General features: G+C 41.1%; 1 long non-coding RNA gene across 2 annotated transcripts in view; it reads right to left on the bottom strand.

Moving 5' to 3' along the window:
* Positions 1–11172: 11172 nt before the first annotated feature.
* The window catches only part of LOC109389574 (uncharacterized), a 10196-nt gene continuing 6633 nt past the window's right edge, over positions 11173–14735 (bottom strand). For both annotated transcript variants that reach the window (XR_002125414.1, XR_002125413.1), the window contains exon 6: positions 11173–11405. This is a non-coding gene — a long non-coding RNA (uncharacterized LOC109389574). The remainder of the gene's footprint in view (positions 11406–14735) is intronic.

The following is a 14735-nucleotide window of genomic DNA, read 5'->3' as shown; positions in this document are numbered from 1 at the left end:
AAAAAAAAAAAAAAAAGAATAACATGGCGGAAGGGTGGTGGTAACACTGGACAGAGTGGTTAGGGAAGGCTCTGGGAAAAGGTGACATTTAAGCTGAGATCTAAAGAATGAGAAATTAATCAGAGCTTCCAAGCGGAGGGCACAGACTCTGAGTCAGGAAACAACAAGGTGTGTTTGAGAAAGGAAACAAGTATGGTATGGTCCAAGTGGAAAGAGTAACATAGAAGATGTGGATGAAGAGGCAGATGGGAGGCAATCAGGTAGGGACCTGAATTTGGACTTTATTGAAAGTGCAATCCATGTGCCATTAGAGAATTTTAAACCAGAAAGTGTGTATATTTTTTAAAAGATTATTGTGTCCCCAGGCCCTATACTGGGTGTTGGGGAACAATGCAGTGACATAGTTGCACCCCCTGCCTTCATGGAACTTGGGGAGTAGCTGAAGAGAAGCAATAGTCTTCAGAATAAAACAAAATAAAACAAATCACAAACAACGATGAGAGAAGGGAAAAGAGGAGCAGGATGCTAGGAGAATGCAAAAATCAGTCCTGGAACTGACGGCTTTTTTGATCAGTGGAAGGGGCAGGTCTCCAATGGGAGAGGGGATCATGAAGGAATAGAAAGAGGCACTCTCATCCTTTGAGCCCTGTTCTGCCAAGCATTGTGCTGTACTTTTAACACACATGAGCTTATTTAGTTTGCAAAACGTTCCTGCCTAAAGATGTAAGTACATAGTGTGAGCCCTGATATTTGGAGTTTTTTTGTTTTGTAATGCAAGTACCTGACTTAAGCTTGATTGTTGAGGCATCTACTTCAAATATGGCTATTTCAAATAAACACATAGCCAGCCACACAACTAGATAAAGGGCCAGACTGGCTCACCCCACTGAGTCTCCTTTGTTTCAGAGCTCTTGGTTGATTTCAATAACTTACCATTTGGGCTACTTGTTTTTTTTTTTTTCTCCCCATGCTTTAAATTCCTGCTCTTTTGTTTTAAATTCACCAATAAAGACTGAACTCATGAAACCAATGGCCCCACCTTTGACCCCAATAAAAGCAAAACCCAAGGCCTGTGCACTCTCTCTTTGTCTCTATACACTCAAACTTGCTGTGTGGCCCCAGGTGTGCTATGTAATTTCCCCATCTTGTAAGTTATAAACCTGTATCTTTTCAAAGTTTGCTGATGGCTATTGCTGAGGGGCATCTTATATTCATAATAAGAACCACAAGGGCTGGTTCAGCCATACTATTGATTATTGATAGGCTGAGACCAGCACAAAACAAAGTGTTGGTATCCCTTTTTACATAAAAGAAGGAGATCTAGGGCCGGTTGAGTGGCTCAGTTGGTTAAGAGCTCGCTCAAAAGTGTGAGCTCTAAGCAAAAGTGTCGCCGGTTCAATTCCCAACCCGAGCTGAGCTGCTGCTGAGCTGCCAACAGGTGGCAGGATGGCTCAGCTAAAAAAAAATACAATAAAAAGGAGATTTATGTATTAAATCATCTTAGAATGAAGTATATTACATCATGAAAAGTGCAGGTGATTATAACATACACCTCATAGTGAGGGTTGAACAAAATTACATAATGTAAAATGCTTAGCACATACCGAGTGCTCAATATACACTGTTAGCTGTTTTATTATTATTTTGCATCATCCTAACAGATGACTTAAAAATTCTTAGGGTGGGAATTGTCTTTGGGGCAAACAGTGATTAGCCATGATATGTAGAAGGTGTAATCCAAACCGGTGGTTCTTAAGTATGAGTATGCATGGATAATAGACCTAAGTATAAGAGCTAAAACTATAAGACTCCTAGAACAAAACAGGAGTGCATCTCCATGATCTTGAGTTAGGCATGGTTTCTTAGTTACTACACCAAAAGTACAGGCAGCAAAAGAAGAAATAAATAAATTGGACTTCATCAAAATTAAAAACTTATGCTCCAAGGGACGCTGTCAAGAAATGAAAACACAAACCACAATGGAAGAAAATATCTGCAAATCATATATCTGATTAACGACTTTTATCCAGAATACATAAATAACTCTTACAACTCAATAATAAAATGACAACCCAGTTTAAAAATATGCAAAGAATTTGAACAAACAAATCTCCAAAGGAAATACACAAAGGGCCAATAAGCATATGAAAAGATGCACAACATAATTATTAGGGAAATATAAATCAAAACTACAATGAGATATCACTTTATACCCACTAGGATAGCTATAATAAAAGACAGAAAATAACAGGTATTGACAAGGAAGTGAAGAAATTGGAATCCTCATGCATTGCTGGTGGGAATGTATAATGCTGCAGCCAATTTGGGAAATAGTTTAATAGTTCCTCAAAATATTAAACAGAGTTGCCATATGACCCAGCAATTCAATTCCTAACTATATATTCAAGAGAAATGAAACATGTCCACACAGAAACTTGTACACTAACATTCATAGCTTATTCATAGTTATTCAAAAGAGCCAAAAAGTGGAAACAACCCAAATATCCATTTTGTTTACCATGGGTGGATAAACAAAATACTTATAGTATATCTATACAATGGACTATAATTGGGCAATAAAAAAGAACGAAGTATTGATATATCCTACAATATGGATGAACCTTGAACACATGCTAAGCGAAATAAGCCAATCACAAAAGGCAACAGACTGTATATTTCCATTTATATGAAATATCCTGAACAGGCACATCTATAGAGACAGAAAGTAGATTAGTGATTGCCTAGGGCTGGGTGTGTGTGTGTTGGGGGTGGGTAGGGGTGGGTGGAATGGGAAATGACTGCTACAGGATTTCTTTTTGCATAGGATTTCTTTTGAGGATGATGAACATGTTCTAAAATTAGATTGTAGTGATGGTTATACAACTCTGTGAATATGCCAAAACCACTGAACTATACATTTTAAATAGATGAAATTTATGGTATGTGTATTATGTCCCAATATCTTTAAAAAATGACTGAGCATCGGAATCACTTGGGAGATGTATTTTTAAACGTAAATTCGTAGCTCTGCCCTAGAGACTGTGATTCACTAGGTCTGGGATGGAGCCTAGGAGCCTGCATTCTTTATTTCTCTGATTGATCCAGATGCTGGTGGTTCAGGGGCCATACTTTGGAAAACATTACCCTGAAGGCATAACTAACCAGTAGCTTATGCAACAAAAAGATGAAAATATTCCCAATAGCTAGCAAGTACTGAGTGCTTACTGTGTGCTAAGAATTATTTTAAGCACTTTACATGTTTTATCTCATTATATATATATATATATATATATATATATATATAGTATCACAGGTACTATAATTTCCCCTTCACCACATGTACATCAGGAAACTGAGGCAGAAAGAGATTTTGTAATTTGTCTAAAGTCACATAGCTAATAAATAGCATAACCAGGATCTGAATATTGACAGACATGTGGTTAAGCTGCTCTGCTGAGAAAATGAGGGGACTTGGGATTGCGTTGAGTTGGGTTGGGTTGGGTGGTTTGTTGTTGTAGCTGAGAAGGAAGGGTAAAGAATTGAAAGGAGCGAGATAATAAAGGAGTAAGCAAGGTGATGTCTCTCCTGAGAAACCAGAGATCTCAGGTGCTATGTGGGTTACCCAGGAGGAAGAAATTGAGTCTAAACCACACACCTGGGTAGTTTTTCCTTTGGCAGTTACTGAACATCTATCATTGCCAGGTCCTGTGCCAAGCTGTGGACATACACTCCATCTAGTACATTTCTTTTATTCCAAATAGCAAACTGATTATGGCCATGAAAATTAACTAGGAGGCTATGAGAGAGCTCACAGGGCCAAAGAGATGGTGGAGAACCAGACTTGGAATAGTCAGGACCCAGGTAGGCAACACCACAGGGCTGGGTAGCAGGGATCATCTGTCAGGTCAACCAGGTACCACCACTGGAATGAGTGAACACCAACCAGGTTTTTTGTTGTTATTCTCTTCTTTCTTTCTTTCTTTCTTTCTTTCTTTCTTTCTTTCTTTCTTTCTTTCTTTCTTTCTTTCTTTCTTTCTTTCTTTCTTCTTTCTTTCTTTCATCTTTCTTTCTTTGATTGGGGAACAGTGTGTTTTTCCAGGACCCATCAGCTCCAAGTCAAGTAGTTGTCTTCAATCTAGTTGTGGAGGGTGCAGCTCCTTAGCCCATGTGGGAATTGAACCGGCAACCCTGGTGTTATGAGCCTGCGCTCTAACCACCTGAGCTAACCAGCTGCCCCCAACCTGTTCTTAATGGTCTTGCACCATGCCACTTAAGAGTAAAATTCCTTGGAAAGAGCATGAAATTGATTTAGATTAGGTCCCATATCTGCCATTATCTGCTGTGCAGAGGGCAGCAAAAGAAAAACAGGATCTGTGAGAAGTCAGATGATGAATTTACTATTCTTGTCTTAGGACAGCACACCCTGAAGGCAATTGGAAACCAGCCTTTTGAGTGAAGGCAAAGGGTGATTGGATGCTGGATGAAGGGAAAAAAAAAAAAGGCCAATACCCACTAATGATGGTGAGATAGATATAGTCCCTCCCATATTGGAGTTTATAGTCTAACAGGGCATCATACAAAATAGAAATGATCAGACAAATAAAATAGTTGCAGGTTGTGATTAGATCCATAAGGGCAATAGACCAGGAGCAATGATAATGAATAATGGGGGACCTATTATAGACGGGATTGGGTGGTCAAGGAAAGCCTACCTGAGGAGGTGATATTTAAGCTGAGACCTAAAGGATGAGAAGGAGCCACTAATTTAAAGAGCTGGCAATGGTGAATGGTGTGCGTGGGGAGGAGAGCTTGCAGTGAAGGAGGCCAATGTGGAGTGAAGTGAGCAAGAGGTGAGTGAGACTGGAGAAGTAAGCAAGGGTCAAATGGCCTTTGTGGACCATCATGCTACGTTGGATTCTTATTCTAAGAGGAAATGGGAAGTCCACTAAAGGGTTTCAAGTACAGTTGGAGCATGATCACAGTTTAGATTTTAAAAATATCTCCCTGGTTACTGAATGAAGAATGAATTGGAGGAAGCGAGGGTAGCAGCAGGCAGACCAGTAAGGAAGCTGCTGCAATCAACCAGGTAAAAGGTGATGGTGGCTTGGACCAGCGTGGCAGAGAGAAGTGCATGGATTCAAGAGATAGTTTGGTGGTAGCATTGATCAGCTGCTTTCCAAATCCCCCCAAATCGTATCCCCAGCACTCAGACCTTGGCTCCTCTACAGATCTGAAGAACAGTTCTCTTAGACTTTCATTAACAAAAATTTGAGAGACAGAAACTTCGGGCAACAATCTCAGGTTGATCAGTATGCAAAATGTTTAAACACAACTGAAGGCTGTTTTCCTCCCTGGCTGCCTGGTGACCAGCTACCATGAGTGACACAAGTAATCAGCCAGGTGAGAAAGTTCATGACATATTAATTTTTTCCTCAGAAACAAATAGTCATAGAGGTCCTTTACCCTGGGAAGGCAATAGTACCTAAACTAGAAATTCGAGAAAAACTAACCAAAATGAATGAGGACACACCAGATAATTATCTTTGTCTTCAAATTTGAACCCATTTTGGCAAAACAACAGACTTGGATAAACTTTACAATTTCTTGGATTATGCAAATCATCCCAAACATAGATTTGCCAGATATGGCCTGGGTAAGAAGAAAAGAACTCAAAATAATCAGCAAATGGATCCCAAGAGCAGAGTGAAAAAAGTCAGGGTTGTTATGAAAGCAAAAAGAAGGATTAAAAAAGCCACATTGGCTTAATCTATGACTGTATTTTTTTTTTTTGCAGAAGAAATAAACTATACAAAAACTTCAAAACAATAACAAATGGGGGTGAGTGGAAGGCAGTGGCATGTAGGGAAAAATACTTAAAGGCAACCTTAAGACTGAAAAAGTAAGAGAGGCCTGATCTAGTTCATTGTACAGACTGGGAAACTAAGACCTAAAGAGGCACAGCACCAGACCTAGGATTACACAGCAAGTCAGTGGTGGCACTGGGCCCAGAAACCAGAGTTCTCACCACCTGACTCTTTCGCTGGCTTGTTCCTGGGCTGGGTCTCTGGTGAGGCCCACTGGGAGACCCACACCAGTTCCCTCCTCAAACCCTTGGGCCCAAGTATTGTAAGGGCCCAGAAGGAACCAGAGACCTGGCCTTACATAATACCCTGAGGACAGGTGCTTTGGCAGAGCCATTCCCCTCCACTACCATGTGATTACAAAGAAAGAGCCTGTCAAGAATTAGGCCAGTTCCTAGGAAGTGTTTTGGAGAAATTAGAAAAGACTAGATCTTAGTTCCATTATTTGAGCCACTGGATCAAGCCTTGCCTGAAGGCAATTATTGATGAACATTTCAACCAAATTCCTTTTGTAGTTTAATCCAGTTTGAGTTAGGTCTTCAGTTACTCGCAACCAAAATTTCTTAAACTATACAGGAGAAGATGGAACTCATGCTCCCAAAGGACTCTCGTATACTTCCCTGGCTTCACTTACCATTTGTATGTTGATGACTCTCAGCTCTTTACTTCCAGCCCAGGTTTCTCTTGTTGAGATTCAGACACATGTATCAAACTCCCTCTTAGAATCACCACCTGGATATCCCAAAGTCACTTTAAATTCCAAATATCTAAATCATGATCTTTCTTCCAGCAACTCACTCACTCTCCTTCCTTAATTCCTTATCTCTGTGAATGGCACCATCAGTCTTTGAGGTGCTCAGCCCAAAACCTTGGAAATCAGACTTGACACGTCCAACTTCCCCATCCCTTATATACAATCCACCTTCAAACTTTGAGTTAAAAATCAGTCAAATCCACCTACTCATCTCCATCTTGACTGCCACCACCCTGGTCTAAGCCACCAGCATTTCTCAGCTAGATGTCTGCTATCCTCTCCTGACCGGTCTCCTGTTGTTGCTCTTCATTCTCCATGCCTGACACCCATTGTTGAATGAATGAACAAACGAATATCACTAACCCCTCCCTTAAAATCCTTCACAGGCTTTCCTTTGCACTTTGTTTAAGAACAAATTCCTGGGCCAGCCGAGTAGTGTGTTGGTTAGGAGTTGGCTTGGAACGCCAGCTCTGGGCAGTGGGGCCCTGGTTTAGATCCCACATGAGGGCCAGTGACGATGTACCCTCTACAGCTAGGATGGTGAACTGCAGCTCAACCTGGAGCTGGGCTGCAGTGAGTCGCTGGCAATGGTGTAGGTTGCAGCCCCTGTTGCAGTGGGCTGCCAATAAGCTACCATGAGTGGCCGGCAGCCAGCGTGAGCAGCTGTCCAATGGCTGGCGACCGATTTGCCTCACCTGGGAAGAGCGCAATGATAATACCAACATGGGCCAGTGAAGTGATGTCCTCCACAACTAGACAGAACAACAAAAGGGCAGCAACTTGTCTGTTCCCCTTCCCCAATTCCCCAACGCTGTTCCCCTTCCCCAATTCCCCAATAAAACCTTTAAAAAAAAAAAAAGAACAAAGTCCTTAAGATGGCTTTCAGGGGCCAACATGATCCATTGCTCTACCTCCCTCCCTTGCCTCTTCCCCCACTTTTCTGCCCTATTTGCACCCGAGAAAATAAACTATCAATAGTCATTCCCTTGGTACATTTTACTTTGCATACCACACCGGCTACTCTCAACAGCACCTGTCCTCACTTGGCAAAGTCCTATTTATCCTTCAAGGCCCATTTTTAAAGTTTCCTTCTCTATGAAGTCTTTGATTCCATCAGGGAGTCAGTTCTCTATGCTCCCAAAGCACTTAGCAGCTACCAGCTTACCTGCACTTAGTGATCACTATCTGTTAATACTGCTATCTGAAGTTCTTGGGAGTCTGCTTCTTCTGTTTGTTATGTCTACTGAATATTATTCATGGTGGATTATTTCCTTGTGTATTTCATCAGTTGTTTCCTTGTGGATTAGCTAATGTTTGGATGGGCCTCATGTGTGGGAACTCTGTGTAGCCTGCAATGGTGGGGTGGGTGGGGATCAACAGGATTTGCATTTGCTTCTGCTAAACATCTGAGAGATAGTTTTGGAGTAGGTCTCCTTTTATGTTAATTTCTCAGCCTCAGGAACTCCCAGCCATGCATGTGATGTAAATATGAACCCCAGACTCAAGGAGGACAGGCATGTGGTTTCAAATTCTCAGGAAATAGTTTCTTTCCCCCACCTAAAGACCAGGTCAAACAGACACATAGGACACAAGGTTTTGTCTCTTTTGCTAGTAGTCAGATTTTTTTTTTCTCCCTAGCCTACTCTTTCACTATGGGTGTAGCCCTTCAAGGGTCCTAGATTTATCAAGGGTCTCACTTCCAACCCCAAACTTCATAGAAGCCAGAGGCTTCAACTCCCCAATTGTCCATTAAAACTCAAACTATTGGAGGTTCCATTGTGCATTTAAAAGGATGTTTGTTGTTTTTATTTTGAGCATTTCCATGTGTTATATAGCAGGAAGTTCCAGATATTTTCAGAAAAGGAAGTCGAACTCAATACTTACTAGACAGAATTGTCATTGTCTGTTTATTTATCTATTTTTTCCATGAGTATCAGCTCTGGAAGGGCAGGGACTGGGTCTGACTTATCTCTGGGTCAAAACACCCAGCCCAAGACGTGGCATGGGGTACATGCTCAGAGCATTTGTTGATACCAAACCTCCACTCAGACACCTATAGTAAAGGGGAGTTCATTTTCTCCCAAAGTAGCCTTTCCTTTGGAGACAGTTGAGCTACCTGGGTGACCACCTGGCTAATAGGGGATACTTCGACCCTCGTCTGTGTTTATCCTTCCCAATACTCAGCTTGTCCACTCAAATTCTACAGAAGGGGCACTCGGGGCCTGGATAATGCCAGTGATAACTGAGACTTTGAGCATTGATTCAGGATGAAGCACATGGCCCAGTTCTAAATGTAAACCTAAGGCTGTCATACACCATTGGTAGAAGTCTAAACTGGCACAACATTTTAGGAGAGCAATTCACCACATCTATGGAAATCTGCGATATGTATACCTACCACTCTTGCAATTCACTTTTCTGCATCTATTCTATTCATATAAGAATAGTCACTGTAGCATTGTTTATAGCAGCAAAAAAATTGAAAACCACCCAAATGTCCCTCAATAAGTGATCAACTAAATAAGCTATCTATAGCCATACAATGGGAAACTATAAGACAGTGGGTTTTTTTTTTCTTGAGTGAGCTATATCCACATGTATTGACATAGGTTGAACTCCAAGTTATATTGCTGAGTGAAAAATATGAGGCCACAGGACAGAGTACACTTATAATATGATATATTTATGCAGAAACAAACAAGCAAACAAACCTACAAGCAGCATAAATTACTACATCCTTGAAGCTATTTGGCAATATCTATCAACACTTACATTGCTATTTAAACTTTTTAGATAACCTCAACTGACTAATCCCCACTAATAGATATTCATCTAACAAAAATGCAAAATGGATAAAAATATTAATTGCATTAGTGTTTGTAATAATACAATGTTGGAAACAACCTTTCTTTCCACAGAGGACTGATAAATGTCATGCATACATACAATGGGATACTATGCAGGTGTGAAAAAGAATGGGGCTGTTCTCCATGCTGATAAGGAAAGGTCTGTAAGATATGCTGTAAAGTGAAAAAACAAACACACAAAGGGCAGAACAGTTTCTCTCTATGTGTGAAAAATACATATATGTATATATGCATTGGATTTTAAATGCATAAAATATTTCTAGAAAGAATCACAGGAAACTAGAGTTGGTGATTTTCTCCAAGGGGCAGACCAGATGGTTGGGAACAGAGAAGGGAGGGACACCAGCTTTTCACTGTATTCTGTATTGAACCTTTGGAATTTTGAACTATGTCCCTGTAACTAACTAAGTCAATAAAAAATTTTAAAGCATAATTCTAAACCCAGAAGCAAAACAAGCCCATGAAACAAAACACTTCCTATATGTATATACATACACATGTTGTGTAGAAAAAGGAAAGAAAGATACACTCCAAATTAGGGGCAGTGGTTGAAGGTCTCTGGGATTGAATGAAGGGTGGTCCAGGGTGACCTTTATCTTGATTGTTTGAATTTTCTGTTTATAATTTTTTTTAATTACAAGTTTGCTTGGATTTTATACAATACTTGTATAAATGGTTGCATCATTTAAAATACATTTCAATTTTTAAAACTAGACTTCAGGTGGATAGAATACAACCATCCCCAGGCAAAGGAGTGAGGCTGACACTCTTCCTTCTGAGAGGAGTCACATCATTCCCTTTGTCACACCTGCCATCTACAAGGACACCCTGGCTCAAAGGAGGCACCTGGGCTAATCCTGGCATCATTCCAAAGAGCTTCTTCATCACCTCTCACCCACTTGGCTCCCTGTCCCCAGTGCTCTGGGCTGAGAACCAGAGCCAACCAACTGTAGGGTTGTATTTCCAGAGGTCCCCATCGACATAAGGTTGACCAAGGCCAGCCTAGGAAAATTGGGACACGTGGCTCCGACCTCTTAACCTCTCTGTTCATTCCTTTCAATGCCTGCCACCCTTTCCCCACCTCCCAAACTGTGTTTCTCTCTCAGTCCATTCAGTGGAGAGAGGGTATCTGAAGAAATCATCTGACTAGATGTGTAGGAATTTAGTCTTCTCTATCTTGACTAATTGTGTTTCAGAAAGCATCTAAAGAGGGCAATACTTAACTGTGTGGGAAGACACATTAACGGTGGCATTTCTGGCATCAGTAAGTTAGGGATCCTGAGACAAAAGGGCTTTGTGGTCGCTCTTTTTTTTTTTTTTAAGATTTTATTGAGGAATTGGGGGAGGGAACAGCATTGGGGAATCGGAGAAGGGGAACAGACAATTTGCTGTTCTTCTGTTCTTCAGTCTAGTTGTGGAGGACGTTGCTTCACTGGCCCATGTTGGTATTATCATTGCGCTCTTCCTGGGTGAGGCAGATCGGTTGCAGTCACTGGACGGCCGCTCACGGTGGCTCTTGGCAGCTCATAACGGCTGACGGCTGCTCACAGTAGCTTACAGGAGCCCACTGCAGCTCCACTGCAGCCTATGCCATTGCCGGCGACTCATGGCAGCCCAACTCCAGGTGGAGCTGTTATTCACCATCTTAACTTTAGAGGGCGCAGCATCACTGGCCCTCCTTGGGATCCGAACCTGGGGCCCTGCTGCTCAGAGCTGGTGTCCCAAGCCAACTCCTAAACAACGTGCCACTCGGCTGGCCCTTGTGGTCACTCTTAAGGCATGTTGATAGGCAATGCCATATAGTGCTTAAGAGCTACATGGGCTCTGGAGCCAAGCTGACGGGATTCATAAGCCAGTCTATCACTTAGTAGCTGTCAATCCTTGGCCAGATAATCCAAATTCTCTGTGTTTCAGCTTCCAAACCTGCAAGATAGAGATAGTAAGAGGAGCACCCTCACAGGATCATTGTGAAGCTGTGATGGGATACTACATAAAAAACCTTGAGAATACTTCCTACGCAATCAGTAGGTATTAGCCATGATTATTATTATTTGTACAAATACTTTTTTTAAAGGAAAGAATTAAAAAGCTTTGAAGGTCCCTGCAGAAGAAAATTTAAGTCTGGCGAGTCAGTAAATCGCAGAACAAAGAGGTATTAGTCACTGGCTTTCTATTTCAACCAGAGTTAGGAACAGCTGTCATGGCAGAGGAAGTTCTTGAACAAAAAGTTTAAGGAAAATGATGTTCTGACAAAAATCTGTGACAACTTCGTTTCAAAGATGGAAAACATCTGACCTGGGAGTTATGAACTACTGAACTTGTCCTTCTCAAATGAGTCGGTCAATGATGATTTTGTACACACATAGGTCAGTGGTCATATTGTATTTTCTTAACTAAATTGAGTAAGTATATTTTAATGTTGCTTGGTCCAGAGAATGGATCAGAATCTTTAAAATATACCATGAATCTCAAATAAAGTCCATAACTCAAAGGTCCCAGGGCCCCACATGACTCAGGTTTAGCATCTTCAATGTCACATTCAAGAACAGCAGTATAAGGGCAAATTATTGAAAACAAACTAAACGTTCAGCTACAGGGGACTGATTCAATAACTTCCATTCATTCTTACTTTGATACAATGAAATACTATGTGTCTGTAACAAACAATGTGGCAGCTCTGTATGTATTCTTAGGAACTGCTCTTCTAGCTGTATTGTTAAGTTAAAAAAAAAAAGAAAAAGCAAATTTCAGAACAGTGTGCATAGTATGCTATCATTTGTATTCAAAACAGGGAGATCATATATACATCATATACATATGTGTATAAGCATAGACTATTTCTGGCAATTCGCACAAGAAGCTGGTAATAGTAGTTGCCTCTGGGGAGTGAAAGTTGATTGGAGGGTGCTGAAGGTGGAAATGAGATGGAAACCTATATCCTTTTGTTCTGGGATTTTGAACCATGTGCATTTTAACCTATTTGAAAATGAATAAAAGAGGTATTAAATCCAAGAACAACAGTCCAACACCCAAAAGTCATTTAAAAAAGAACTCTAACATTTATTTGTTAACTCCAAAAGACATCAAAGGAGCTCCAATCCATGTCAACACTCTTTAGTATCTCCTTTGTTCTCACTAATCCTCTCATGCCCCGTTGCTACCTCTCAGTGTCCCTCACTCACCAAACTTTATCATTTTCCATCAAAACTGTCCCCCTAAACCCTTTCCCCCAAGTATTGCTTTTTTCGTTCCTTTCTCTCCCCTCTCACCTCTCCATCCTGTCTCTGTCACCCTTACCCCAGTTCTGTAACTCAAAAGCCTATTGGGTCTTTCGAAAAGTCATGACGCATGTTTGCAACAAATGGCACTAGTTCATTTTTGGAAGTACTAGAGTCATTCACATCTATGTTATTGCAATGTCATTTGACAGCTGACAGTTCTAGCTTCATTCTAAAAAAAAAGTAGAGCGATTTGGTTGAGTTTTGGAGATTTTACAAGTTGAAGAGGGAAGACCAAACTGCATTTTTGCCATGATTTACTGTTTTACTTCCATAAAGAGAACGCGCGTCAAGCTTGTGAAAAGTTGCATAAAGTTTACAATGAAAATGCCCTACAAGAACGTTGGTGCCAACGATGGTTCACGAAATTCTGTGCTGGTGATTTGATCTCAACAACGCTCCTCAGTCAGGGAGGGCCACCGAGGTTGATGATGACAAAATAAAGGTGTTGATGACGACAGAATAAAGGCGTTGATCGAGTCAAACCCATGTTACACGACATGAGAGATTGCAGAAACATTGAACATCCATCATTCAAGCGTTCACGACCACCAGAAGAAGCTAGGATACTTAAGCAAGCTCGATATTTGTGTTCCACATGAACTCAAAGAAGCTCACTTGACGGCACGTATAAACATCTGCAATATGCTCACTAAACGTGAGGAAAACGATCCTTTTTTGAAGCGACTGATAACTGGTGATGAGAAGTGGATTGTTTACAACAATGTGGTGTGCAAACTGTCTTGGTCCCAACGTGATGATTTGCCTCAAATAACATGGAAAGCAGACATTCATCAAAGGAAGGTTATGCTCTCAGTGTGGTGGGATTTTAAAGGTGTCGTATTTTTCAAGCTCCTACCAAGGAATCAAACAATCAGTTCGAATGTGTACTGTCAGCAATTGGACATTTTGAACGAATCCATCATTCAGAAATGTCCAGAGCTTGTTAATTGTAAAAGAGTTGTATTCCATTGTGACAACATGAGACCACACACAAGTTTGATCACCCATCAAAAATTATTGGAGCTTGGATGGGATGTGTTGCCACACCCACCATACTCACCTGACCTTGTGCTATCAGACTTCCACTTGTTTCACTCTCTTCAAAACTCCTTGCGTGGTATAACGCTCAATTCAGATGAGGCTGTAAATCAGCACCTTGTTCAGTTTTTCGCAAATGAAGACAGGTCCTTCTATGAACAAAGAATTATGAAGTTCACTGAAAGATGGCAAAAGTTTATCGAATAAAACGGGCAATATATCATTGATTGATTTTTGTTCTTTATATAAATAAATGACCTTTGAAAAACATAGACAAAATACGTCATGACTTTTCCAAAGACCCAATAGAAATCAGTAAGATAAGACAAAACTCTCCGTAGAAAGCCACAGGCAGAAAAAAATGAGCAGGCAAAGGCATTTCTCATTATGCTCTCATTGTACAAAGAAACTGAGGCCCATAGAGAGTCACCCAGAACCACACAGCAAGTCAGAAGCAGAGCCAAGACAAGGATGCAGGGCTCCTGTGAAATCATATTCCAGGCCATTCAACCCATTTGCCCCAACCTTCTACTCATCCTTCAAAGCCTCGCTCAGATAGCCCCTCTTCTTGGAAGCCTTCCTTGAACCCCATTTGTTTTCTTCCCTTAGGACCTTGGCCTACCCACTGTCCTGGCCCTTATTTCCCTGTATTATAATGTCTCTGAGTATGTTTCTGTTTACACTGAGTGAGAGTCTCAAGAATAGAAAAGATATTTGTCTCCCAGGAAGTAACAAGGCATGCCTGAGTGTGTGGTGAGCTGAAAGTGTGCAGTGCTCTAAGAGACAGTGTGTTCTGGGTGCTCTGAGGAGGCAGAGGTTACTCCTCCCAGGGAGATCTTGGAGAGCTCCCTGGAGAAAGTGCCATTTGGCTGACAGATACCCTGGAACTGCATACCATATATTCAAATTACTCAATTTCAACTACATGACTTTG

This window comes from Hipposideros armiger, unplaced genomic scaffold, assembly GCF_001890085.2.
Source record: "Hipposideros armiger isolate ML-2016 unplaced genomic scaffold, ASM189008v1 scaffold_238, whole genome shotgun sequence".
In the NCBI taxonomy this organism is placed as follows: Eukaryota; Metazoa; Chordata; class Mammalia; order Chiroptera; family Hipposideridae; genus Hipposideros; species Hipposideros armiger.
The sequence above is the reverse complement of the archived record's forward strand: the minus strand, read 5'-3'. Positions and strand labels throughout refer to the sequence as shown.